Raw genomic sequence first — 16,389 nt, 5'->3', positions numbered from 1 at the left:
ACATTAGAATATGCATGAAGGCTTTTGCTATTTCTGCTGGTTGAAAGCAAAATTCAGTCCACATCAGTCTCATCGTACTATTTTGCACTTGCCCATGGGTGTATGGGATGCACATGTGTTGCTCTGAACCTCTGTAGGATTCCTTCCTGCTTGTTGGTATCAACTGCAGGAGAACTTGGATCACTGGAGTGGATGGGGGGAATTGCAGACAAAGGCACTGGAGCATTACTGACACTCAGGCAATCTCGTCTCTGTCTCCCCTAAAGCAGTCAGGTCCCAGCTTGAGCTAAAGCATCTCCGTGCAAGCAAGCACAGGTTCAAAGTGCAAACAAATACGTGCTTGAGGGCTCCCTGTGGGGATGGAAGGTGAGCGAAAACAAAGACAGACTTGGTAAACATACCCAGCCTGTCTGGAAGGAAGAACAGGTTTGCATGGGATGGGGAGCTGGGAGAACATATCACCGCTCTGCTTTCTGACTCTGGCAAGTCATCTGAGTTTCCATCCTTACAGACAAAAAGCACAGATCTAATTGAGATGGGAGGAAGGTTTATTTAATTAATATTTGTTAAGTATTTTGACTTAGACATAGCCTAATTCAGTCATCTGTGCACTGAGGCTTTCACGGAGGTGCAGAAGGAAGACAGTGCCGATGTCAGTGTATAAACGTCTCTTGTCACTTCTAGACTCTTCCTCTGAATCTTATGTAGTGTCTGTATGTGTACACACACACACCTAGATGTATCTGGCCTCCAAACAGCAGGCAAGTGGCATCAAAAGGACAGTGAGCTAACTGGGGAGGGAAATGCTGTTGCTGCCAAGAAAATAAGGCTTCTGTGGGGTGAAGACGAATATTTTCAGTTTTCCCAGGTGTAGGTCCATTCAAAAAAGCACAAGAGAAGACAAGCACATTTTTCTATGGAGACATATAGGTCTTGTTATACAGTTCCTTTTCAAATGGAGGCCCCAGCGTGAGGACATTTTGGGACCCCAGGTCCTTTGATGGAGAGTGAGAGAGCTCCTCATCAGACCAGCAAGGAATCCCTGTTGCATTCAGACGTTGACTGTGAAAAGCGAAGCAAGTGAAGTTTTGCTTTGCTTGACTGAGCTTTACCGTACCAGTTATTGTTTTGAAAAGTGAAGAGATACCTGCTACATCTCCTGGGAAAGTGAGGAGCAGCATGCTTTGGAAGAGACTGATATTGCAGTGAAGTTCTCAGCAGAGCTTTCTCTCTCTCTCTTTTGGCTCTGTGCATTCACATCTGCTTGAATTTCCCCTGCAATAACAGCTTTGTGATTAAATGACTGGAATAAATGGTTTCAGAGCATCTGGGGATGGGCACAAATGTAATTTTTCATTTATTGATAAGTAGAGGGGTAGGTATTGATTTATTTAGGATATTAAATGCTCTGGAGCAGGAAAATGAAATATCATTCGTATTTTAAAAAAGGAAATAGTTACCTTGTTTTCTACTTTTAAGCACCTGTGAGGAGAGTGCTACTCTGCTAATGTTGGACCACTTGATTGCTTTGAATTATTGAGGGATCTTCAATACAGGCTGAAGCAAGTGTAAAAGCTTTCCTAAGATAAATCAAATTTGTTTTAAAAAAAACCTCCCTCCATGTTCTTCTTTACAGTCCTCTATTCTTACTCATCTATTGTACTTGCCTAAAGGAAATACAGCCAAGCAAAGAGTTCAATTAAGAAATCTATCTATCTGTCTACCTACCTATATATCTGTTTGTCTCTTTTTCTTACTCTGTGGACGAAATTACAATTGCTAGACATTACATTTTTATAATCTTTATTTCAAGCAAGGCTCTCATAAGCATCCTATTTCAGGCAGAATATATCATTATCCCTGTTACAGCAGAGCACTAGCTTTATAAAAAAGTGGACAAGAAAATACATTTCAGTAAATTCAGTTAATACCTGAGCGAGTCCCTGTGGAGCAGAAGCAATGAAACCCAGGGAGGGACTCATCCATGTGGGTTTTCTGATGCCTAATAACAACCCAGCTGTTGTAGTCACTCCTTCTGTGGAGAAACTAAGAGGGTCTCTCTTCTCTACTTAGTCCTTTATTTCCACAAAACCTGTAGGGATGGGATATTGCTGAAACTTCACCCCTCTGTTAATGCACCTGAAAACAAAAGGATTCAAGTGTTACCAGGGGAAACCAAGGGGCAGGCGCTCAGGCAGGCTGTGCGGTTGCACATGCCTGCTTTCTATAGAAAAGCAGCCTAAAAATGAATCAATAACCCTTGAACCATGTTTGCAAGGGGCAACCACAGCTGCTTACCTGTGAGGAAGATGGGGAAGAAGTCTGCCATGGCACATGCTTGCCCCATCCCATCCCATCCCATCCCATCCCATCCCATCCCATCCCATCCCATCCCATCCCATCCCATCCCATCTCATCCCATTCCATCCCATCCCCCAAACACACCATCACATTCACTCTTTCCCACGGGGTAAAACAAGGTGCAGGAAAACCTGTGACCTCCCCAGGGACATCCTGTGACTTGCAGGAAAGGTAGGAAGCAAAGCCAGAGGTTCTCAGCACATCCTTCCTTCATCACATCATCCTCCCTGCTCACCCCATGGCCTTGGTAACCCCTTCTTCATCCTCCTCTGTCTGTTCTCCTCTGCAGTGTTTATTTCCAGAATTACTGGTAGCTACTTCTAGCAAGGGTTTTCCCTTTCATTTTCCTTTTTAAGGTTCCCCTGTCTTTTCCAGATCTTCCACAGAGTGGCTATGGTTCACCACAGAGCTTGCTTTGTTGGCAACCTTTTGCAATATTTTATCTTTTTTTTTTGTTGCTGCAAAACAAAATGCTTCTCATGCTTGTGTCCTCTGCTGATGGGTATGTTTCAAATACATCACTGACACGTTTGGAGGTGTAATGGGAGACATTTCTCTCTGCATGGCATATTAGCATTGACAGATAGGGGCTGTAACTGCCTCCCAACATGAATGTGCCAGAGCTTTCCTCCTGGACAGTATTAATGCTCGGTAAGGCCTCTTTTATTCCCTTTTAGCTTTCTCTTCAAGCCTTCAATTAGGGTTGTTCAATACTTTTTTTTTTTTTGTAGAAAATGGGCTATCAAATATACACAAGTCTCTAAAACCAAAATGTTTGCTTTCTGAGGAAAATATTCATCATTTCTTAAGGGGAAAACACTGTGGCCAGAGCTAAGCTGAACTGAATACCTCCCAGTTTGAAATAAGAATACCTGCACAGCCTGAACAACTGCTTTAAGGCCCAATCTGTGCTCCTATTCCCACCAATCTGTCAAGCTGGTGCTTAAATCTGCTTAAAAATGTCTTCCATCAACAGGCTTTGTTTTGAGAACATGACCAAGCCTATGTTCCCTCCAGGAACTGAAGTACAAGCATCCCAACATAAGGTAGGTCCCAACCAACTTAAGCTAAGTCAGGGCCTGAGCTAAATAGGGTCCAGCTGCAGGGGGCAGAGCCCCTCAGCAATTTGGGCCACCTCCTGTGGGACAAAGCAGCTGCTGGATGTACCTCCTCAAGTCTCCATTTCTTTATCTAAGGGTTGTGTGACACAGCCTGGGAGCCATCACCAGCGCTGCACAGGAGCACAGGTACCAGATGCTGGATGATCAAATACTCGAGATAACCTGACTGTGAGCAGCTCATGAAGAAAACATGAATGCATGGATGTTCATGAAAAATGTGAAGCTAGCAATTACAAACCAAGAAATTTAAGGCAACTGCCTGTCCCTCATAGATCGGTTGTAATCAAATTATAAGGCTATAACAAATTGGAAATTTGCTTGCTTATTCAGACTCCTAAGTATAACCTTAATGTTGTTTTTTTCACCACTGATTCAGAAACAGCAGCAAGCACTGTCAATTTCTTTAATGTGTTAGCATACCATAGGATGTATTGGCCTGGACAACTCCTGGAAATATTCAGAACAAGATTTGTCTCCATTTTATCTCAGGACCTAACGCGCACACACTGAAAATTTAGGCAAAATGTGGGGAAAAAATGCAGTGCAATAAGTTTTGTAGAAATAAAGAGTGAGAGAATTTTGGAATTATGTTCAAGACGCCCTTTGTGGTGCACATTACCCTTCCAGAAGTAAGATTTCCAAACACATTTCAATGGAAGTTCATTTATTTTAAAAGTCATAGTAGTATGTAGTTCTCCTTCCAATATAATGCAGGCCAATATAAAACAACGTTGAGTCACTGTGTAATGTTTGATATATAATCTTTCTGTCTGTCTAGCTAGCAAGCAATTTCTCTGCAGACAAATAGCTCCTGTATCTGTACAGCACACTATGTCTCTGTGTATGTTTTGATTCAAACTTTTCCATCTTAACCTTCCCTTTTCTGTGCAAGCCAGGGATATTGATGTTTTCTATATTTGCTATCTTTCCTGTTTTTTAAAGGTAAGTCAACAGAAAAAAAAATAGTCAGCTCCCTTAACATATAGCACAGCTCCATCTCTGATCTAAGTTCATTAATAAAAAATAAAGATTTGTGATTATTTCAGACAAGTGTCTAACAATACCTTGTATGCATTACTTTTGCACATAATTAAGAGTACATTTCTCACATCTTGTTTCTTGCAGATGCAAATAAAGTTCACTTCCTCCCCTCCCCAAAGCATTTGGGAATATACTTTCTTTACACACGCTTTCACATTTTTTCTGGTATCTTACATTCCTTTGACCTAAATACTCTCCAGAAAGGCACTATGTCTAAGGTCAATGAAACAGGAAAATGAAACCCTGAGAGCAGCCGCAGAAATTGCCTTTATACTTACCAGTTCCTCCAGCAGCAATGGTTAAGTTTAGCAGCAATCTATTATTAAACAGACCGGGACACTTCAGTCTAGAGAGAGATGGCTGGGGCCAAGGTGGACTACGGCAGTGTGCTGTGAAACCACAAATGGCTGGAGAAAGTATAAACAGAAGGATTATTTACTATTCCTGACAGTATAAATGGGATACCCAGTGAATTAATCAAGCAGTAGACTTAAAACAAATCGAAATAAATCACCACCACGGTCTTACCCTGGGAAGCTGTTACCACAAGATATTTAGATGGCAGAAGCATAAATAGGTCTGAAAGTTTATTGCACAAATTCAGGGGGTAAGACTGGTTGAACACAAATGCACTGATGAATGTCCTGAAGAAGATGAACGAAGAATGATTATTTACTATTTCTCCCCATTTTACTCAGCGTCCAGTAGCTTGTTTTATTCTATTTTATTTTTTTCAGTTGACCAGGCAGTAAATGTAAAACAAACACATGTAATTAAGCTGTGGCCCTGGTAGCTAGAGGAGGCTGGGAAGGCCAAAAGCGACATGCAATCAAAAAGTGATCGGACAGATTGAGATCAGAAAAGACTCTAGAGGGAAGTTAAATACAACATTATGAAGACATCCTTCAGCTCGGATTGTCAGAAGCTGGAAGCCCATGCCTGAGGAAGGATGAGCTTGAATTTGCCCTTTTCTTGCAGGTTTCCTGAAGCATCTGCTCCCGCCGGATGCCAGAGACGATTCTGGGCGATTTGGTCTGACCCCGCTGGATGTTTTGTAGGTTTCTATCCAAATGATCAGTAGGAAAGTGGCATTTGGATCGTCCCCAAAACAAAAACGATGCTGAAAGACAGTGAAATGACAGAGGTAGTTTACAGTCCTCCCTCAGCCACAGCTTGTTTGCAGGCTGGGAGGGATGACAGCACATCTCTGTGTGCATTATAAACCTAATGGATCTGGTCAGTGAACTCTACAAAAATTTCAGTTTACCTTTCTTTGTGCTTTTAGCTTTAAGTTTTAGCTGCAAGAATTATATACAGGTGGTGAGAGTTGCTACAGCTCTGGTAAATCTTTATGAAAAAGCTAAATTTAGAGGCATCTTTCATGTCAAATGGCTGTAAGAGATATTAAACACGTTCCCACCCCAAAGATACGCAGACTTTTTAGGATTTTTTAGGACAGATTTTTTAGGATTTGGCCTGCTCCACACCACAGAGCTTGGGCTGAATGTTGTTTTGCGGGTGTGGTGAGCGCATATGTTGCTGTAGGAAAACAGAAGCAAAGGTGTACAGGGAATAGCAGAGCTCAGCAGCAGCAGAAAGTTTGAAGAGAGTCTGAGCATTATGTGGTTTTGGCAGACACCGGAGTCAGTTTGGGGTTGGGGTGTTGACCAAAGGAGGCTGGGAGTGAAGGACAGGAGAACAACCTCTTTCTGTTGTGTTGCTTCTCCTGTGCTTAAAGAAGCAGGGTTTTGTACAGTCTTCCAAATGAACAGAGTTTCAGCAGAGATACCTGATTGCATCACCTCATCGCTGGAATAAGCAAGAAGAGCTTGAATTTTCATTAACTCTGCAGCCTAGAGGGATAACAAGGCATTTTACAGGAACCAGAGAGGCAGGCAGGGTGGCTGCGTTCTGTTTGCAGTGCGAAGCGCAGTGTCTGCACTGATTGCGAGGTGATTTGGCTTCTCGTTTCTGAGTGCCTGAGTTTCCAGCAGTGAAATGGAGATGTTCGGTCTGGCACCAAGCTGCAAGGAGAAATACTGCCTGCTTTGCAAGCCAGCTCTGTGAAGCGACACACATGCATTTTTCAACGCATGCAAATCTCTGCATACACAGCTGCAGATCTCCATAGAGCAAAGAGCATCTCACAGAGGGGAGAGGGGTGCTTACAAAAGGTAACCCCTGAAAAGCAGCACTGTCAGGAGCCTCTGCCATGCGAGTCATTTTTTTTTCTCCTGAAAACAGAAAGGGAAAACGCCTGCCTCCCTAGATTTGTAACTGAGACAGCCACTGTCTCTCCCTACTTCTGGGTTTCTCGTTTTTCCTTCTAGTATATAATGGGAAAGCATGTTAGGCCCAGAGCTCAGACGTGGGAGTCTGCGAGAGAGAGCGGCAGCTCCAAGACAGTAAGTGGAGGTGACAACTTCCTGGCAATATTAAACATTAACACTGAATATTTTGTTGGTATTTAACTCCAGGACGTTTCATGTTCCCGAGCAGAAGCAGAACATCCCCCCCACCCCCTCCCCTTTGTTCTTCCCTCCCCTGCTCTTTGCATGCAGGAGGCAGGGATGCGAGATGCCAGCTCCTGTGGGGTTGAGATGGCTTTATATACACAAGAAGAGAGGGTGAGCTGATAAAGCAGAGACAGGATCTAATTCTGTACGCTGACGAGACTGTGACTTGGAAATGGGGAATACTCTGTGTACAAGGTGGGTGTGCTTCTGTGTGTATATACGTATGAAGATGAACACAGGAGAAATCCCGCTCTGCTGGAAATTGGACGGTGAGAGGGAGAGGTGGAAATTTAAAGTGATCTTTTAAAAGGTTTATGTATATTTTGTTTCTGCTAGAAATGCGTCTGCACCACAGGGAGGGAGCAGACACCTTCCTGAACTTCCCACACTGGGGAGCAGCTGGCCTGGAGGGACAGATTCCCTTCTGTGGCAAGACAAGGCTTTATCAAGGTGGCGGCTGCCCTGGAGCATCCCTGTGCTCCCTCTCTGCATCCAGCAAGAGGATGAGGTCCAGACCCACTCCACACACCCACCTGGGTGCTCCGGGCCACATCACCCACCAGCCCCCACCCGCACAGGGTCCTGGCACGGGGCACCCACAGCAGTGACAACTTGTGGTACCTGCTTAAAGTCCAATTTCGACTGACCGATACCTTTCTGGTGGAGCCATTATAGAGGCGTAACTGCTGCCCTGACCGGGAGCCAAGCCAGAGCACGAAAGGCAGCAGTTTCCTCCCGCGGCCGGGGAGCACGGGATGGGAGCACATCCTGCTTCCTCTCCTGCCACAAAAATCCCACAGGGGAGGAAATGCCGGAGTTAACATCCCCTTGTAATGTAAGCAAGGGTGCGTTTACCAAGAGGACTGTCTCCAAAAGCCCAGGCCATGCTATGCCTCCCAGAGGGGCGTCCTGGAGGACCAGCTGTGCTGCTGGTGGGAGCTGCCGTGCTTCTGCTGAGCTCAGTTACTGTCACCCGAGAGCATCTGAGGAGCCCGTTTTGATGTGTCCAAAGAGAAAGACATGCACACCTCTGCAGATCCCCACCAATGGACTGCCCAGCTGTGAGCGGGAAATCAGGATGGCCTGGGGAGCATCACACTGCTGGCTCGCCAGAAGGCATGGGCGCCCTGGGACCCACCTCTCTTCCGCTCCCTGACTGTGCAAGAAGCTGTTCTCTCTTCTGTCCTCTAATATCACTCCTCCAGGACCTGACAACCACCCGAGCACACTCTGTTCTTTATATGAGACCTAATTCTGCTTGACCAGCAACATTTGCAAGTTGTGATGCTCAAATTTGGGGTCAGTAACTTGAGAGTCATGAACCGGAGCAAGCTCTGGCTTGGCAGACAAGGCAGATTTCCATTTGACTTTGTGCCATGTGTTAAAATGGATGCACTGGAGTTTGCACCAACCTATAAGCCAGCTGGTTTCTGAAAGCCCACCTCAAAAAGTCTTTGACTAATTTCTGTCTCCAGCTTCTGTGTGTGCAATAAGTGCCCCTAGGACCTTGTGTGAGTTACCTTTAGGCAAACGACAGAGCGAAACATCTCCAGTTTCAGTGGTGCTACACACTACCGGCCTGGCAGTGTGCTGCTGCAGTCAGGATCCAGCCCACAGCCTACAGCATCCTCTCCAACTTGCTTACCGTGGTCTTTCATTCACCTTTCCATTTGCACTGTCATAAATCAAGATTAACCCCATTAAGTCAATGGGCACACACCAGCATGAAAGCAGTCTAAGTGGGAGGCGAATCAGATCCAGCCTCTTTATGGGGATGTTATCTGATTATTTACTATGCTGTTAAGTAACAAGTGCTATCCATTGCAAACTTAATAGCAAACAGTAATGTGGTGCTGCTGAGATACGCAGCAATTTACTGTTATTATTTGTACATTTTACAACATTTTAAGGGAACAATTTTGTTTTTTAAGTAAGTGTGTTTGTGCTATCTCTTGAATACAAAAGATCATTGTTACACTGTTTTGTTTCTCAAAGATTTTATTTGTTTTCTGGCTCCTTTCGGGGGGCGAGGGCTCTGTTCTGAAGAAAAAGCACAAAAACACATACCCTTTGAGGGACTGCTGAGGAGTGGTGACACTAGGTGATGCCTGGGGCATGCTGGGGACAGCAGATACCTTTCTGGGCACATTTTGCTTGTGGGGCACCATTATGTGGTTGCCACTGCCTGAATGAAAAGACATGTCCTTTGCCAAAGAGGTAAGGACACAACAAATAGGTGCATGAAGCAAAGGCTTCCTTCTTCCTCACTTTCCATGGCCTGTAGCTTCATGTCTTTCTGTGCTCACACCAGCAGGCCCTGGCTCCCTTGGCTCACTGATGGACAGGGCACGGGGTGTCCTGGTCCTAGTGGAGCAGCAAGGAGCCTGTCCCCAAATCAGCTGTGGGGAACAACCCCAAGATGGGGCAGTGGGATGGCCCTCAATGGGGGACAGTGGGGGTAGCCATCATCCTCATCGCCCTCAAGGTAAAAGTGCTGGCAGGGGCTGGCCTGGGGATGGGATCAGATCACCGAAAATCTGAGATTCAGGGCTTGTCCACACAGGACACCACAGTAAATAAATGGTGGTGGTTAACCCAGCAATAGCTAGTGTGTCTATTAGTGCACACTCAAAGTGCACAGAGACACTGGTAGAGGGTTGAATCACTCACATCCTTTTAAATTTACACACTTCCTGAAAACATATCCTTTCTTTACTTTTTTTTTTTTTTTTTAAACCAGACCTTTAGAGCACAGCCTGTAAAACATCAGTATTGCACCCCCGAGACTTTAACCGCAGAGCTGCTGCATACTCCCCTTCCCAGGCACAGCTACTGCTGCCCAACCGTGTGCTAAGCTGGATGGAGAAGCTGGTTTGGTTAAAAATTAATGCAGATAACCTCAGCGATTGTTTTCCAGCTGCATCGGTTGGCTGTGCAGAGGCCTGGAGCAGAGCCGTGCTGCTCCTCACCCTTCTTGCTGCTCCCTAGGTGCCTGTGCCTTTGCAAGGGAAATGCCATCCTTTGGAGGCGGTGGGCCCTCACGTTTCCCTTGGAGCCACTCTTGCAGAAAGCACGAGGTCAGATTCAGGCAGTTTTCCTGTCTCGTCACTGCCCTCCTGCATGTTTGTCCACGGAGGGTCTCGTTTGCTGGGCCGGCAGCCTAGTGTCTGCCCTCTGAAAGCGAGAGGGAAGAAGCGATGGCACAGGCTACCATGCTGCCACTCGTGCTCTGCCTCGTCAGACTCACCACACGAAGTTAACTGGGTCATTTTCTCTCGGTAGCAAGGTTGTTTTTCTTCCCCCTCAAGTAAAACTGGCTTTTATGTAAATAATTTTTGGACCAGCTGCACTGAACTAATTATCTGGGTCATTCAAATTTCTGCTTCTGGAAGTAATTATGGCCTTTGGGAGTATACTGTATAATACCGATTTATGATTGGAGACTGAGGGCCTTCCTTATCTGCATGAATAGTATAAAGCAAAGTTAGCAAATCTTCCTTACATCCTCAGGGCCACAGAGCGCTCTTCTCCCGTGCGCAGAGCTCCCACTCGGTCTAATAAGCATCTCCCTTCTCCCCTTCCTCCGCGTGCACATACCGAGGACTCTTATTCTGGATATATATCCTCAGGCTCTCGTCTGCCATTGGGGACAGTGCTCCAGCATCCTTATCTTCCTTCTTTTTCCTTCTGAAACCTTGTACCTGATTAGGCCTCGACTGGAGCACCAGTGCAAAATAAAGAGGAAAGCTGATAGAGAGGAACAGGCATATGTGAGAAAACAAGAAATTGGGAAGACTAGGCCCAAGGACATCAGCTGAGGAAGGGATGAGTTTACTGTAAGGCATGTCCCAGATTTGGTCTGCAAGAGGTTCTGAGATGCCAAGTTTTTAAGTTGCCCTACCTGTATACAGGAGTTCTCCTGCACTGCCCGTTTGTCAGGGAGAGAAAGGTGAGAGGTGGCAGCAGTTCGTGCCACATCTCATCTTGGGGTGGCCCAGGGCTGTCACCTGCCCCAAAGTGGGCAGAGCAGCCTTGGGACTGCTCTTGGCTTGGCAGTGCTGCACAACAAGAAGCAAGGCACTGGTGTACAGCCACCACTGATTTCCTGATCCCACTGCCAGCTCCCTCACTGAAGAAAGCTCATTTAGCTCTGAGCATGATGGTTCTGATGAGAATGAGGACCAGAAGCTCTGAGCCAAAGCAAAGCTGTGCAAAAACAGGGCAGGAGAGGACATTAGCTTAGAGTCACAGGTAAAAATCAATTCACAGAATAGGCAGAAAGTGAATAAATGTTGCATGTCTCTCTCTCTCTCTCTCTCTCTATATATATGTGTGAAAAATGAAATTTCAATATTCGTATTGAATATAAAATCGTAAGTAACATAATTTGTCATAAGGATGAAAATGAGCACGCAGGCTCAGATGACTTCAAAATTCCTGAGCTCATCTTCAGTCCATACCTGCACCTCACTTGACACAGACTCCTTAAACATCATTTATTCTTTTTTTTTTTTTCCCAACTAGTATATCCCTTTCTAACTAAACCCAACACAAATAAACCAGAAATCAGTAAAACAGGCATCAAACATGAGATCTCCTCCTGTCATGGTGCTCAATTTCCTGTGCATTGCAGCTTGCTACAGTTGGGTCCAACTTCACTCTTTGAGTAGAAGGATCTACCTGCTCTTCTGTGCTCCCTGTGAACCCAGAACCACAGGGTCCCAGCCAGAGTTAAGCACTCTTATGTGTTGCTGCAGTGAACGTGATTAATAACAACAGCAAACAATAACACTTCCTAACTCAGAAAATTAGTTGGTACATTAACATGTCACAAATATTGAAAATGAAGTTAAATGAAAACCTGGTGTGAGATGATTAGCAATAGATAACCTTATAAAACTAAGATTTTCATTTTCTAGTGGGCTGTGGTTAAAGAAGGGGATGGAAAATGTAGATTTACCAGTAAGCACACGCACTTATTGAGTTTTCCTTAATTGTTTAGTCTTGAAACAATAAGCACCCTAAAAAATTCCAACATTCCACTAAATCATTTGAGAAGCACAGCAGATGTATTTTCTGATTCAAAACTATTTTTTCATTTAGAATTTTCTCTCTAATTTGCAGCTCAAGCAAGTTTTAAAACACTTTAAGGTGTTTTAAATGAAATCAAACTTGCATTTCAAGAAGGGAAAAACCCCACCTGATCCAAACTGAATATATGTGATTTTTATGATTCACCAGAAAGTGTTGAAAATTTTCCTTTTTCAGCATGATTGAAAGCAGCTCCTCTCTTGCTTTATACTGATTTTTGGGACTGGCAATATGCCAAAACCTCATTTGCCTAACTGTAGAAAGCATCATTAGTCATGAACATGGTTAGATGGGGAATAGCTCAAAAGTTAGGTGCTCCAGAGATCAATGTTAGACCTGATCTTATTTAACATTCTCACTAACGATCTGAGAGTATATGTGCACTCTATATTAATTGTATTCATTGATGCCACTCAGATTCAGAAGGGTTGTGAACCCCTGTGGGGAGAATGGGAGATTGGATAAATGGACAGAAAATTAATATCCTTTCAAATCGATCCAATTAAGGATGTTCATTTCAAAAAAATGCTAGTTAATAGAGCTGAGGAAAATACCCCAAAATGCAGATGTTAGCTAAAGAGAAATATTCAGCAACAATGTTCAGAAAAAACACTGGATACTAGGTGGCAGCAAACTGGAAAGCAGCCAGGAGTGCAAAGTAAAAGCAAAATGCATCTCACCTGTTTGGGCTGGACAGTTACTACAAATGACTTCAAAAAGAAGTTGGACAAACTCATGGGAAAACAGTCCATTGAAGGCTTTCACAATCAAAGCTACAGATACAAGCACCACCTCGGGAGGTATCTACAGACTGGCAGGCACCACCAGGGAAGACGTACTTCTTTATTGACATTTTTAATGGGTTTTCTTAATTTATCTGCTGCTGGCCACAGTTAGGAACACCACTGTAGGATCTTTTTGGTTTAGTCCAATGTGACTACTCTCATTTCCCCATGTACATCACTGTTTCCTGCCAGCTGGAGGTTCCTCCTCAACAGGGGATCAGAAACTATGCTTAGCCAGGCAGCCCAGCAAAAGACAGGAGCAGCACTGGATCTCAGTAGAAACAAGTGGATCAAGTCCACTTGTTTGGCCACCAGCGGCCAAATTACAAGAGAAAAGTCCCAACTTCAGGAGCTGTCAGGGCTGCAAGACGAAACCTTGTCCTTACATGTCCAGACCATTCCTGGAGCATTATAAAAGTAGAGGTGATATTTCACTGGCTACAGTATGGGGAAAACATCTACTACTGTAGATAACTGGCAAATAGGCCTAGTAGGTCTTCTCCATATTTAACCCCTCCACCAGTTGCTTCCTATCTTTGATCTTGATAGAAATCAATGAGCTCAGCTAATCAATGAAGAACAGGGCATATAGATTGAAGGCGGCTCTATGTGATTCTTTGAAGTTCACAAATGTCAAATAAAACATGCTAAAAAACTTTTTCAAGAGTACTTATTGGCTCATCATTTATAATGAGTTCTCTACACAGAGTAAGAGACACATCATAATGTCTGCAACAGATGTGTCTAGAGCACTTATGTAAGTCCTGCAGTACGGCAGCAGTCAATATTAATTATGGATACATAAATGATAGCTGAGAACAAGGATCAATTTTCCAATAAGCATGGAAAGACTGCTTGCCCACCTTTTCTTAGTTTTGATGCCTCCAGGAATGCTTGAACAGCCTTAAACAATCATCTGATGAGTTTTTTTCTTTCACTTTTTATTTTTTTTAATTCTTAGTTACTTCAAAATATCTTCCTCTTCCTTCTCTGGCATTTAAATCAAACCAAACCTCCCTATCTCAAACAAGTCATGGTAATTTTTCCCCCAAGCCCTGACTTGATGAACAACCCTGTGCGCCTCTGATGGTCACCTCCATCCTATACAGTCCAGGGAAAGGCTAGAAACAGCACATTACTTACCAGGAAGGTTGATGTGAGCGGCAAGAGTCCATGCAAGCTGCAACATGTACCACCGGTGAGACTGGGCAGCAGGTACCGGATTTACACATCACAGGGTTTGTACACCAGTCTGTCCTCCTGCATTTTGCCCTTTCCTCAAAACTAAGAGAGGGCCATGCCCCAGAAAATGTAGGTAGCCCTGTCTGATAGAAACCTTCTGCTGGAGCCAAGTTCAGCAGAAGGAATACTGCATGAGGTTTTGGACTTGAATTCACCAACCAGTTTGAATATCCCTGTCTGCAACCCTGCAGCTTGCGCCTGCCCTTCTGCCAGCATCACCACCCTGAGATGCAGCTGGCACCAGTCCCACCAGTGCCCTGGCTCTCAGCCTGGCTTTTAGCACAAGCTCACCTTCCTCAAGAGCTTGCACTTGCACGCTGGGGTGGCTGCAATGCAGATGCTGTTGTGGGGTTGGTACCTCCATGCAGGGGGGGGGGGCGACATATGGGGTCTGGGACATATCACAGCTCTGCAGCATGACCTGCTGAAACCCTTCCTCCAGAGCCCTGAAGTGCTGCTCTCTGGGTGAATCCTCCTGTCTTTTTCCACTGCAGGCTCTGCACTGAATGTGCAAAACTTCCACTCGTACAGAGGGAGGCTCCCAGTGAGGGAAGTGTGCCAGGGATCTGTGAGGACTGGGAGGAGAGGAGAGCTTTGCCTGAAAGGCTGCATCCTGCCTGTGCTCTGCATCCACTGCTTTGGCTTCTTCTGTTCTTCTGCAGCAGTCACTGGGGACAGTTTACAAATTGCAAGAGATCCTGAGATTGCTTAGAATTAGCACTAGGTCTTTATCATCATTAATCTTTCATAAATCTTAAGCCTAAAATAAATGGTGTGGCAGCTCTGAATGTCAGGAATCATGGGCTGTGGCAGTTTTTTTCACAAATGTTGTATATGTGCATTTAGGAATGTGGTTGGCAATTCTCCTCTATTATTTGTTCTGACTGCAAATTGTTTATACTTTTCTTCCTGTTTTTGGAAACTGAAATTATTGTCTCAGTGGCTAGATAAAATATTTCTTTTACAATAGAAAGCACTGGTTGAAGAGAAGCACTTTCGTCATTTTCTTTCTTACAGCAAAGGAAAACAGAGATTTCTGGGATCTCTCACATTAATATTTTATGAAATACCTGAGAAAAACTTTAAAGAGTGAATGGCTGAAAATGGGAGATAAAGTGGTGCGGTGGACTAACTGCACCCCAGGAGGGGGCTAGGTCAGGCTGTGTCCTCCCACCCATCCATGGCAAACCAGGTAAGGCCAGCTCCTGACAGCCAGAGTCTCCCTTAAACCCAAATTTCTCCTAAGGACACAGCTTATTGCTGTCAGTATTGCCCACTGCATCGATACTGATGGTTGTCAGCATGGTTGTTATTAGCACATAGCATGATGTAGTGGCCAAGCACTTTTTCAGGGAAGGTAAAGTGTGCCTAAATCTGCCTTGTCCCTGAGATCTACGCACAGCGATTGGCATCAAAATGGCTGTTGAGTGCTGCAAAAATTGACAGAGGTTTTCTTGTTGTTGTTAATTAAAAGACTGAAGCATTTAAATGCAATCTGAAAGAAGTGAGGGTGTGCTGTGTCACCCTATCACAAGCATAACTCGTCAGTGTAATAAACCAAGACACAGGCATTTGTAGAGCACAGTTTTTCTGCACATAGTCTCTCTCTGGCTTCCTGATGTCAGAGGTGAAGTGCACAGACATCTTCAGCTCCTGCCCAGATGACAAGGCATGGCATGGCAGTGCATCCACAACAGCCATTAAAGGAGGTTATTTCACCCACTGCGTCAGGGGATCTGCTCTGCCCATCAGGTAAACCGTGCTCAACCAGTGTCCTCAGCTTGAGTGAACTCTTGCCACTGCACTGAAGCCAAAGGACAAACTTTGCATGAGCTGAGAATCCACCTCCCTCCACCTAATTTGTTAGAATGATTTTGGATAACAGCAAAGGGAAATTCCCACAGTTAGAGGGGAGAAGCTTGCTTCTGTGCCTCTTCCAATACCCAGAAAGCATCAGCATCTCCCTTTGTAGGGCCAGGCAAAAAGGTAGTCATTTCACCAAAAAATATGTCACTTTGATGTGCTTTATCAGTTTGTACCCTGTGCTCTCCGGTGCTGACAGAGCTGCACATTTTGCTGTCAAGCACTGGGTAAAACCCAGGAGAACCAACACTAAGTTTTGCTGAGGATTTCCCAGCAGTTCCCCAAAGAAGAGGCTCTGGGGAGGTGGTTCAGCTCGCCGTGGGGCTACACCCCAGACACGCAGTGCTCCTGCAGTTCAGATGGGTCTTC

Source organism: Anser cygnoides, chromosome 2 (assembly GCF_040182565.1).
Source record: "Anser cygnoides isolate HZ-2024a breed goose chromosome 2, Taihu_goose_T2T_genome, whole genome shotgun sequence".
NCBI lineage: Eukaryota > Metazoa > Chordata > Aves > Anseriformes > Anatidae > Anser > Anser cygnoides.
This window is presented reverse-complemented; position numbering follows the sequence as displayed.